Consider the following 12742-nt stretch of genomic DNA (forward strand, 5'->3'; position numbering starts at 1 on the left):
TTTCAGTACTCTAGGCAGTTATCAAACAATATGAATTGTAGAATATTCACTTGGAATAATATATGGAATTTCCTTCTCTGGGAGTTCTCCATATCAATGAAATCATTGCTCCAATCTCTAATCTTGACAAGAGGAAATGTTATTGGCTTAGAAAGATAATTTTCTGTAGGTACATATCTCATTCACCTACTAGGAGAATTTATAATTATAAGATAGCAGCAACCAAGTGTCATCTAACTATTGTGTTTTTCCCAGTTCTTAGCATAATTGTTTTGCATAGTGTAAATGTTTAGTAAATGTTTATTAAATTAAATTGAATTGAGAGCTAAGCAAAAATGGGAAAATAAAATTTTGTTTAAAGGAAAGAAAATGTGGAAGGCATAATGGTTCACAATGGGATTAGCTGGAGGTACAACCAATTAACAAACAAACAAAAGCCAAGTTTTAAAGCAACTTTTACAGAAAACAGGAACAAAACTGAGTACAGTTTTAATAATATTTCTATTTTAGCAACACAGGAAAAGAAGGAACATTATAATTGGAAATCTATTTTCATTTAATTTTTGCTACTCTTGTTATTGTTAACAGCTCCTTAAACTTATTTTCTTGTTGTCTATGTAATTAATATAAAATTGATAAGATATTTTATAGATAAAAATAGAATTTAAGGGCTGTTTTTGTTAAGCAAAAATGTAAATTTTATGTATTATCTTAATTATATTTATTTTGTAATTGACTAGAATTGTTACATAGCAAACATCTTGGTTAGTTTAGCCTTTATGGGATTTTCCTCTATTGTAGCATTGTCACATCAGGTACTCCTTTACAAATCATAGAGAAGTGCTTTTGGTAGAGATAGAATGGGACCATAGAAGATGGATGTACAGTTAGATTCTACAAATTGTGTCTCTTCCAAATAGTTCTTGCTGTTACACTACAATGGGAACAACAAAGTTTCTGTATTATTTTCAGAGTTGTTCTTGATTGTTACCAGCCTAAATGTCCATGGCATTATTTGAAGATCACTAAAATAAACAATCTCAAGGCATCATATACCATTATTATCTGAAAAAAAATACCATTAGATATACATTTCTTGGGACTAATATTTGTTCACTTTTTTATCTTCAAAATACCACACCCCTAAGAAGGGCTCAAAAACAAGTCAGTAATACAGTCTCACCAATCAGCTCATGCAATAGGATAAAACATCAAAAGGGCATCAAAATATGAAATTGAAAGATAATACTAGGAAACACAATGAAATGATGGAAAGAAGGCAAAGGGCACAGAAACTTTCAATGATGTAACAATTCCGTATTAGGCAAGCCTTTACCATATTAATTATGTAATTCTAATTATTTTTTAAAATCTAATTTAAAAATCATGACTAACAAAACTTTTTAGACTTAATTAGACTTATTAGAAAATATAGAGACCAACTCTAAATAAGGGGAGTAATCAAGTTTCATTAATAATGAATCCTGTCAATATGGAAGTCTCTTACAACAATTTAGCTAGAGCCAGTCTAGGAGAAGATGGCACTGTAGGCATTGAATAGCTAAAAAGAAATGTGTATGGTATATAATGTGTGTTTTTCTGATTGTGTGTATGTGTGTTATTTAGTTGTGTATTCAATCCTCCATGACTTCAGTTAGGGTTTTATTGGCAATGATATTAGATTGGTTTGCCATTTCCTTCTCCAGCTCATTTTATAGGTAAAGAACTTAAGCAAACAAGGTTATGTGACTTGCCTAGTGTCACATAGATAGTAAGTATCTGAGGCTGGATTTGAACTCTGGAAGATGAGTCTTTTTTATTACAAGCTTAGTACTCTCTCCACTGAACCACCGAGCTGATCCTGTACATACTTATAAAGAGTCAATGTGGTATGATGGATAGAAATCTGGCTACAGAGTAAGAAAGATCAGGGTTAAAGTTATTTAACCTTTATTTCTGATATATTCTAACTGTATGACCCTGGGCAAATCACTTAATTTCTTACTGGACCAGGCAACTCTCTCAAGACTGGAGGTTGAATAGGAATTGGCAATTTAAAGTGGTAAAAAATAAAATTCTATACACTGATGAAGTCATATGCCAGATATCCACTCATGAACATACACACAACATGCATACACACACACATACAAAAGGGCAAGATAATCAAACAGAGCAAACAGTGCTCAAAAGAGTATATATCATTAATAACTTTGTGAAAGCATTCCTTAAATTTATAATAAGAAACATATTCCCACAAATTTTATCTTATATCCCATAGATTAGCCAAGATGGCAAAAATAGGAATAGTCCATGTTAGAAAGGTATAGAAGAAAAGCATGCTATTCCATTAGTGTGATTGTTGCCATGAATTAGTATAACCATTTTGGAAAGCAGTTTGAAATTATATGAATAAAGTTATTTGAATCCAAAGCCTCTGAACCAGAGATTTCCTGACTAAGCTTAAACCACAAGGAGGCCATCAATTACAAGAAAATTACCAAATAAACCAAACTGTTTAAAGTAGCGTTTTTTGAGAGCAAAGAACTGGAAACAATCAATTGACTGAGGAATGGACTAAAATTGTGGTACATGAACATAATGGATTATTATTGAATTAGAAGAAGTGATGTTATGATTATTAGAGAGAGACATTGAAAGATTGACATGATGTGATATAGAGGGAACTAAACAGAGCCAAGAAGCCAAATGCACAACTACTATAATACAAAAGGCAAGAATAACCATAAAACATTCAACAGTGAACAGTAAAAAAAAAAAAAAAAAAAAATGCAATAAAACAAACATGGCTTCAAAGAAGAGATATGAGGAGACACCCCTATCCCATTCTTTTGCAGAATGGGAAGTCCATAGGTGGGGTATATTGCATATATTTTCAGTTTTTATAATTGAACAGTATTACTGATTTATGTGTATGTGTTCTTCCTCTTTTTCTTTCTTTTTCTTTTTAAAATAATTTTTGTTACATGGGATGGCTGTCTGGGAAGAGGGGAGAATGGAGGTACTGCCTACAAAAATGTCCCAAATGCAGAAATAATGCATTAACATTTTAATTCGTTTTATAATGGCAACAGCTTGTTATAAAAGGAAGAACATTAAGCTTAGCATCAAGTAAGTTTGTTTTAATTCTTCCTCCATTATTAACTATGTGACACTAAGTCACTTGACTTCTCTGATCTTGTTTGCTTAACTGTAAAATGTGAAGATTTTACTAAATCATTGCTAAACTTCTTTCTAGCTCTCAAATTTAATCATTCTATAAGGGACGTGGCCATGGGTTTATTTGCCTAGTCATTCAATTTTACTTATAATTCAGTTTCCTAACTTCTGTGACATCCAAATATTAATCTTTCAATGTAAGATTAATTCTGAATGACTGATAGAGAAAGCACATTGGGCTATGATAAAGGAGACTTAGGTTCTGTTCCACAGCTATTCTTCTAACAAGAACATTTGACCTTGGGCAAGAAACCTTTTAAATTATGTTTCTCCATGTATGATATGTTGATTGGGTCTAATGATTCTTTCCTTTCAAATATACAATTCTATTATGAATTACATTTTAAATAACAATGGATATAGTGCTTTCTTTTATATGATTTTATTGTCATATATATTTATAAGACTTTTTTTTTCCTAATTCACCTTTGACCTTCTTACATAACATTTTCACTTTCTTGCTGTGTATACATGTGGTGTGTGTATAACACAATTTTGATTAGAGGACTTGTGTTCAAATCACAGTTGTGCTATTTATTTCTTATTTTTTCTGTAACTTTGGAAAACTTCTTTCTCTTCTCTGGGTTACAGTTTTCTCATGATCTCTAAGTCTTCTTACAGCTTTAATTTTTTTAACTATTATTTTACAATACTAACTTTCCAACTATTCCATTGGTTAGATGACCATCTGTTTCAAGTATCGTCTGATTCATATTTAGTGATCTCATATAAATATTTTTGATGGAACAAAATAGAAATTAGGAAGTGGTTAATCCATGGATTGATTTAATTTATTTGTAAAATGAGAAGACATTTGTAATACACAACAGGCTAGGAAAGAGCACCAAAAAGAATTAAAGGGGTAGAGAATAAAACCCAGGAGTTAAGATCAAAGGAGATGGGGTTACTTAGAAAGAAGGTTAAAAAGCAATTTAATAACTCTCCAAGTTTATAAAACATATGTTATAATCCTTTGTGTTCTGTTAATATAAGTATAAACTGGAGAGTGTTCTCCATCTTATTTGTATCCAGCTAGCTCCTGTAAAGATGAGCCCAGTAGGATTTTAATGATAAATAAATAAATGAAGTAGAACAAACATTTTTTTTCAGGACAATATTATCCTTATAATATAGAATTCTTTAAGATTGTTCTCACTGGAACTTATTTTGAGGCTTAGGTAGGGTGTAAGTGAGAGGACAACATATACCTTCTTCAGATCTTATATAGTAGATACCTCTATCTGAAATTCAAATATTTATTAGTTTATTCCTCTCAGTTCTTTTACTCTAAATCTCTGGTGAGCTCAGCACTCAAGTTCATAAGCACTTACTATTTTATTGTTATCTCCAGCACTTAGTTCAGTGCTTGGCACACACAGTGGGCACTTGATAAATATTTATTGGATTGGATTGGATTGGAGCTATTATTTGATCAGTCATTATGATAGGTAGTATAGACTCAGAGACAAAATTTGAAAATTCCTATCCTCAATACATTTACATTCTACTGAAGAAAATAGATTTCAGGGAATGGAAGCATTCACAAAGTCTAAGGAGTAGCTTTATGTAGAAGGTAGAACTTGAACTGAGCTTTAAAGGGTTTCTAGGAGGGAGAGGCAAGGAAGAAGTGTATTAAAAACAAATAGCAGCCTGTGTAAGTACATATACCTGAGAGACTAAATGTGTAAAGAGTAGCAAGTTAGGTGAGTTTGGTTGTAACATCAAATGAGTGAAGGGGAATAACATGGAATAAATCTGGGAAAGTAATCTTGGATGAAAAACTTTAAATGCCAGCATTTGTATTTTATCTTAAAGAACTCTGAGAACCATTGAACTTCAGCAGGGAGATTATATGGTCAGTAGTGGTTTGAGTCTTTTACTTTTGCAACATTGTGAAGAATAGATTAATTAAGGCAAGATTTGTGACAGAAAGACAAATTTGGAAACTAGTACAATAGTCCAGGAGAGGGATGATGAGAGCCTAAAGAAAGATGGTGGCTAGATGAATAGAGAGAAAGGACCTTGTCAGTATTATTGTATGACTTCCTCCAGAATCACTCACAAAATGACTCTTACCAATTCTAAAGATACCTTTCTGTAGTATAGTGTATTTATAACCTATGACTAAATTTTTCACCTCTTAACAGTAACATAGAGGGAAGTTACATGAGAAACCAAAGAAAGCACTTTACTAACATTCCTTTAAACCATCAAAACCACAAAAGATACATTAAAAAGTCTCATAGAATTGTAGAATAGAAAGGTACTTTAGAGATCATTCAGTCCAGTGTCCTCATTTTATAAAGAATAGGATTCAGTGAGTAAAAAGAAGGAAATAGTACACAAGATTTTAGGTATTTCTACAGTTTAAAATTGTTACTCTCTTACCAATGTATATACGCATTTGGGAATTACATAAAATTTGACCCTATCATCCACTGAAGTATAGTTCTTAGGGCAGAAATTTTATTCAGTAACATCAGACTACTTAAAATGCTTGGCTTGTGAAAGTGATTGTTGTATCTTACAATTCCTTTCTTCCCTTCATACTTCCCTGGGAAAGCAAAAATCATTCATCTTGAATCCCCACTTTTCCTTTTTCCCACATTTTAAAGTCCTTTAATATCAATCTCTAATCCTCTCCCCTTAAATCTAGTTTCTAATGAATAGATGACTTTTCTCCAAAATGAAAACTCTAATTTACATACCCTTTAATCCATCTACTCCTATCTCCTCCCTCAGATTGCTCACACAATCGCCTCCTTTCATTAATTTTTAATGTTTCCCACCTTTTTGGCTTTTTTTCTCCTGACCATAAATGTGTCCAAGTCTCCCCATTCAAAAAAAAAAAAAAGAATCAAACAAAAAACAAAAACAAAAATATCACTTGACTTTATCAATCCCTCTACAAATCATTCATAACATTTCTCAAACCTTGTCTTTTAAAAGTCCACATTTTGATTGAACAATACCTTTCTAATTAGTCTCCTTGCCTCAAATCTTTCTCTTCTCCAATCTGTCCTATACACAAATTTCAAAATGAGATTCTAAAATCCCATTTTGAAATTCCATGTGAGTCTCTTATTCTAAAAGCACCTGTAGTTTCCTCTTAGTTTTTAAAATTAAAGACAAACTTTTCTTTGGCATTTAAAGTCCTTTACAATCTGGATTTAGCCTTCATTTCATGACTATTTAATCTCCTTCAGACGCTCTACAATACTAGAGTATAGCCAAAATGACCTTCTTCATCTTTCTCTCAAGAAACATTCCCTTTTCATTTCCATTCTGTTCATTTGCATTCTTATTCATGGAAATTCTCCTTTCTTTCCTACGCAATCATTTTAAATTTCCTTGCTCCTTTCAAAGTTCAACTCAAGTGCTGATTTGAAATCTAACCATTTATGCAGGAGGCCCTCCCCATCTCCTTTTCTCATATGTAGAGGTAAGTACATAACAGGTGCTTAATAAATGTTTATTGATTGATTTCTTCTACTAGTTATGAATTTGTATGGTCAGATTATAATAGAGAGGCATGAAGGTCAGATAAGTGATGGTCACACAGCTATTATTTGTCAGAAACAGCACTTAACCCCAGGTCTTCCTACTTTAAGTATACCTCAAAGAGCAGCAGTTTCCCACTGCTCATGAAAAATCTCTAAGGTTACAATTAGCATAATTTCCTTATGAAATCACAGGTCCAAACCTCCCCAAAAGAGAGGGAAGTGAAGTAATATCCATAAAGGAAAAGAGTAAAAGAAAAAAAAAAAAATCACGGAATGTGAGGAAATGATTGCAATGTCCTCCTTCTTTGCTAGCTATAGGGGAATGAGTAGAAAAAAGATAACTATGAGACTGTGGCTATCATATGATAAGAATTGATCGGGGAAAAATTGAACGTGAAAGTGTAAAAAGCATAGACTAAGTATAGGTGTTGGACTGCATGCCTTGTTCCCACCCCAGAGACAACAGCTTGCTTCCTTGCACACTGTATGTAGTTAGAATGAAAATGGCAACTTCTGTAAAGCTTCTAAAACAGTATTCTAATGATTTCTGACTTCTGAAGCAGAGGGAGCTTTCTATTTAAATAGTTATCTATTAGAAGAGCTATAGAGGGAGCAAAGAAGAGGATGTAAGTAACTTTGCCTTCTTTGGTTTACTATCAACCCTCTTATTAGGTCTTTCAACAAGAGGCATTTTTGAAAGTAAGCCTTTATCTTAACTTTTGAAAAAAAATAACAATTTGAATGGTTTCTATAATATTCTTTTACATTTATTCACTCTCAAACCCTAACCTACCATTCTCTTTCCCCTTATTATTATTGGTTTCTTGAGACTCATATGATTTTGTGATTTCACAAATTGCAAAGTTTATTGCAATAGATCATACATGCTTACCTATCCTGGAGGATTCTTGTCAGGGTTCTCCCATAAGTTTACCTAAGGTGAAGAAGTCTTTCCAATGTGCTAAAGAACTTCATTTCTTATACCAAACATCTTAAGACAATAAAACATATTTTCCATCTCTTCTCCCTCACTGTTTCTAATTGACTGACACCCTATTATTCCTATATACAAGTTCCTGATAATTATTTTACTTCCACTCTTCTTCAGAATTTCTCATATCCCATTTGATCACTTTATCCATCTTTCTATTAGTCTTTATGATATTCAATTTCAATTCTTCAGAAACTAGAATATTCTGAATCTTACAGCCATGTCACAACACTGGTAGAATATTGGTTTTTAAAAGATAGCTCTTTGGATATGGAAAATTTTGAAGATTATTAAGGAATTTTGTATTTCAAAAAAGCAATCAAGCTCACTTTTGTTTTGCTTAATTACAACTGAATCCATAGTCCAAGTGTAATCTTGTCCCAAATAAATATACTTATGGGCAAGCTAGATGTTGTTCATTCAAAAGTAAGTTGAAATCTAGATAATAGACATCCATCATCCACTTGATTTTCCTTTAATGGTTACAGAATTCTGCCAGGAGAACCCATAATATTTTGGGACATGATGCAAATAGCACAATGGTATTTTTACAGGACTCTTCATTAATAGTGAATCTCTGTTTAACTTAGACCTCTGTATGAACCTCCTCCATGACTACGGTAGACTTCTTTGAAAAGCATACATCTTTCTCTTTTACATCTTGTTTGATATTTATAATTAGAGTTTTAATGAACAGGATAATTTGTATTGTTGTATCTCGACAGATCTTGATTGATTATGATATATACATGGGATGTATCCCTTTTATTTGAGAGGGGCAGCCTTTACCATAGTATTTTTGTACTTCTAAATAAAAAGTTTTCCTCAATCAATAAATTATGTACATAGTAGAATGTTGTATTGTAGGTTTCTGAAAATAAGTAAAATGAAAAAATTTAAAATTTTAATTGAAATGCAATTATAATTTTTGATAATCATGTAATTTCATTACACAATTAGCATCATGAATATGGGCTATTAGAATCTTTCTACCTTGAATTATTGTTTATAACTTTTGTTATGCTTTACAACATAAACATCTGCCCAAACTTGAATCTTCACTTTTCTTCTGCATTTTTACAATGCAAACCACCATATTTCTAGATTATATTATATTTTGGAGGTAGGGATAATAGCAAAACATATAATAAATAATAATAATAATAATACAATATGGTTAATTTGATTTCTAAGTTTTGAAGGCCATTTTTTAAAAATTAAAATTTTCAATAAACTTTCTCAAAAGACATCATACTCAGTTATTCTTTGGATCCATAGCTTAAAAGGCTGGGACAGTCAGTCAACCTGCTGTCCATAATAATTTGATAATTAGTTCTGTGTCAAAAGGATTATTATAACTACTATGTACCATTTATAGTTAAGTGCTAAAGAGTCATTAGATCAAAGGGTAGTACTGTGTCTTAATTACCATTGCTATGGACTATGCACCTCTAAGGTCAAAAATTAATTAGGAAAGGGGATGATTCAGATATTCTTACTTCAAAGTAATTCGTATTTCTTAAATACACTACTTACAATCTCTCTTACTAGATCATAAGTCTCAAAGATGAAAAGATCAGATTTCCTGCCTTCAAGGCACTTACTCTAGTAAAGTACTAAGATGTACACAAAAAGATATAACTTGAGGTCTAGTGATATATGTTGATATAGTATAATAGGGAGAAAAAAAAGTTCTAGACCTGGAGTTAGAAAATATAGAGTCTCCCTTTACTCCCCAAGTACTGAGTCTCCCTTTACTAGATGTATAAGTATAAACTAAGTTTAAGTGCCACTTTCAACATGATGCTTTACCTGTGCGTACCCTGAGGAGAAAACAGAAGGCAGCATGTTCCAGGCAAGTCAAGACACCACCACCACCATCTAAACTTTCATATCCCAAATCTTGATGGAAATAGCCCAGGATTTTTGAATTTTAGGAATATCAATATCCCCTAGACCACCAGACCAATTTCCAGTCTAGAGCCTTTTGCAATCATGGAGAAGAGAATCATCATGGGGAAAGAATTGACCTTCATCACCACTGACAACTGATGACTGATGTCACCAAAAGGCTAATGGACGCATTGGCTCTGAGAGTGCCAGCATCCTCTCATACCATCCCAAACCATCTTAATGTTGCTTCTACTCTGGCCATCATAGTCATAATCTGGGTAAGTAGCTTGCATGGAGAAAGGACAAATCAACAGCTAAACTAATACTCTAAAAGCATGTCTTTATTCTATATTTTTTCTTTTTATCTCCAATACCAGGTACCCAGGAGGCATTTAATCAATTCTTTTTCAATCACTATTGATTAGAGAAATGCAAATTAAAACAACTCTGAAGTACCACCTCACATCTCTTATTGGCTAAGATAACAGGAAAAGATAATGATAAATGCTGGAAGGGATGTAGGAAAACTGGAACACATGTTTTATTGGTGGAGTTGTGAAATGATCCAATCATTTTGGAAGGTAATTTAGAACTATGCCCAAAGGGCTATAAAACCAGGTATACCCTTTGATCTAGCAGTACTATTACTAGACCTTGTATGCCAAGGAAATCATAAAGAAGGGAGAAGGATGTACATGTGCAAAAATGTTTGTAGCAGTTCTTTTTGTGGTAGCAAAGAATTGGAAAATGAGTAGATGTCCATCATTTGGGGAATGGCTGAACAAGTTGTGGTAAATGATGATAATGGAATATTATTGTTCTATAAAAAATGATGAACAAACTGATTTTAGAAAGACCTGAAAAGATTTACATGAACTGATGCTGAGTAAAACAAGCAGAATTAACAATACATTGTACAAAATAACAGCAAGAATGTGCAATGATCAACTATGAAAGACTTCTTTTTCTGGACATAGTATCTTCCTTTAATGTGGGCATTTATAAAAGTCAGAATAACTTATTTACTCAAAGTTGCTCTTAAACAATATTATTGTTATTATATACAATGTTCTCTTGGTTCTGCTCATTTCACTCATTATTTTATTTACCTGTCCATAGTTTTCTATGACTGATGAATTCATTATTTCTTATAGCGCCATATTATTGTATAACAATCATATACCACAACTTTTTTGGGCATTCCACAATTGATGGGTATCCCTTCAATTTCCAGTGTTTTACTATCGCAGATACAGTTGCTATAAACAGTTTAGAATAATATTTTTTTTTCTCCTTTTGCCCTTCTCATCTTTGGAAATAAACCTACTAGTGGTATTGCTGAGGCAGATGTTATAGGCAGTTTAATAACTCTTTGGGCATAATTCCAGATAGCTCTCTAAAATGGTTGGATCAGTTTACAGTTCCACCAACAGTGAATTAATGCCCTATTTTTTCACACCCCTCCAATATTTATTACTTTCCCCTTCAATCATTTAGCCAATCTGATATGTATAAAATGATATCTCAAGGTTGTTTTAATTTGTATTTCTCTAATCAATAATGATCTAGAGCATTTGTCATATGACTATAAATTGTTTTGATTTCTTCACTAGAAAACGATCACATCCTATAAAGGGCTAAAACTGAAAAGATTTACTTGAATCAGACAGCAGAGTACTTAAGGCTAATTACCTATTCGAAGTGAGATAATGGTTCTATAAGCATATACTTAGAAGATATGGTAATGTGATAACTCTCCTCACCATTGGTACTTGCTGAATGTGTGGTAGTGAGGTAACTATAGGCAAGGATTGGAGGGCTAAGGGAGAGAGGTCAAGGTCACTCTGCAGCAAGACCAGGAGGAGGCCTGGACTCCATAATCCAGGATACATCTTTGGCAAGCTGTGTGGCAGCTTGCCTGCCTCCTTCACTTCTCCCCCTAAAGACAAGGACTTTGACTGATCCAGACTCTGACTGATCCTGAGGCCCTCGAGAGAGTTAACCCGAACTTTACAACATCCTTTGATTATTTATCAATTAGGGAATAACTTGTGTTTTTATAGATTTGACACAGTTCTTTACATATTTGAGATATGAGCTCTTTATTTGAGAATCAATCTATAAAATTTTTCCCCAATTTTTTTTCTTCTGATCCTATATACATTTGTTTTATTTGTATAAATTCTTTTTAATTTAATATAATTGAAATTATCTGTTTTTACATTCAATTATCTTTGTGATTATTTCTTGCTTTAAATCTGTGATCCCATGGTCTTAGACAATTAATTCAAAACAAATTGTCTTTTAGCCTTTCATAAATAAAAGTGGTAAATAAGTCCAAAAAACTGTATTGTGGCTAATTTAGATGGTTACAAATATTTTTCAGAGTTGAAAGTCTAAGTAAATGATCAGGGGAGGGGTTGAGAAAGGGCAAATATAGAGTCCTAGAAATCTTAATGCAATTTTAAAATTTAATAGGAAGATTTAATAATATGAAAGTAAAACCAAAACTTTTGTGACACATTTTTTTGGACTCTATTTGATATCTCTCATATAGACATATATTCAATCTCTCCCTTACTTGTATCTTTTCCATCCATACTGTTCAACTCTTCCCTTCCCCAAAATAAGAAATGAAAACTTTCTTTGAGTTTGTCATTTTGCTTACTCCACCCATGTCTCAAGATTTTAACCTCTGTTAACATTGTCCAGCCTTTCATAAATGGCTATATGACAGTTCTGTTCCTAACACTGTGAGAATGTCTAGAAGTACAATTTAGGCTAATTCCCACTCCATGGTATTGCTCTTCCAGGCCAATGGAACACGTTGAAAATTGATTTGCAAAGTTTAAGAACTATCTTCTCCAGGTTTGTGTTAAACATAGAAAGGCAGGTGAAGTGCCTACAGCTCAGTGAGCAGGAGACAGGCTGGCTTACAAATATGCACTCAGAAGCATTAGAAGGAACAAGGGCACTGCAGGTAGCTGATCTGCTGCCTCTCTGCTCTGTGTGGGCCCTTAAATCCTTTCCTTTGAGCTCCCTAATATAGCTCTTCTAAGGGATAACTATTTAAATAGAAAGCTCCTACTGTTTGGCAAGTCAAAAGGCATCAGTT

At 32.8% G+C, this 12742-nt stretch overlaps 1 protein-coding gene across 1 annotated transcript in view; it reads right to left on the reverse strand.

Moving 5' to 3' along the window:
- IL1RAPL1 (interleukin 1 receptor accessory protein like 1) overlaps positions 1 to 12742 on the reverse strand; it is a 1491295-nt gene that overhangs the window by 1398277 nt on the left and 80276 nt on the right. The gene's annotated exons all lie outside the window — the stretch shown is intronic.

Source organism: Sarcophilus harrisii, chromosome 3 (genome assembly GCF_902635505.1).
Source record: "Sarcophilus harrisii chromosome 3, mSarHar1.11, whole genome shotgun sequence".
In the NCBI taxonomy this organism is placed as follows: Eukaryota; Metazoa; Chordata; class Mammalia; order Dasyuromorphia; family Dasyuridae; genus Sarcophilus; species Sarcophilus harrisii.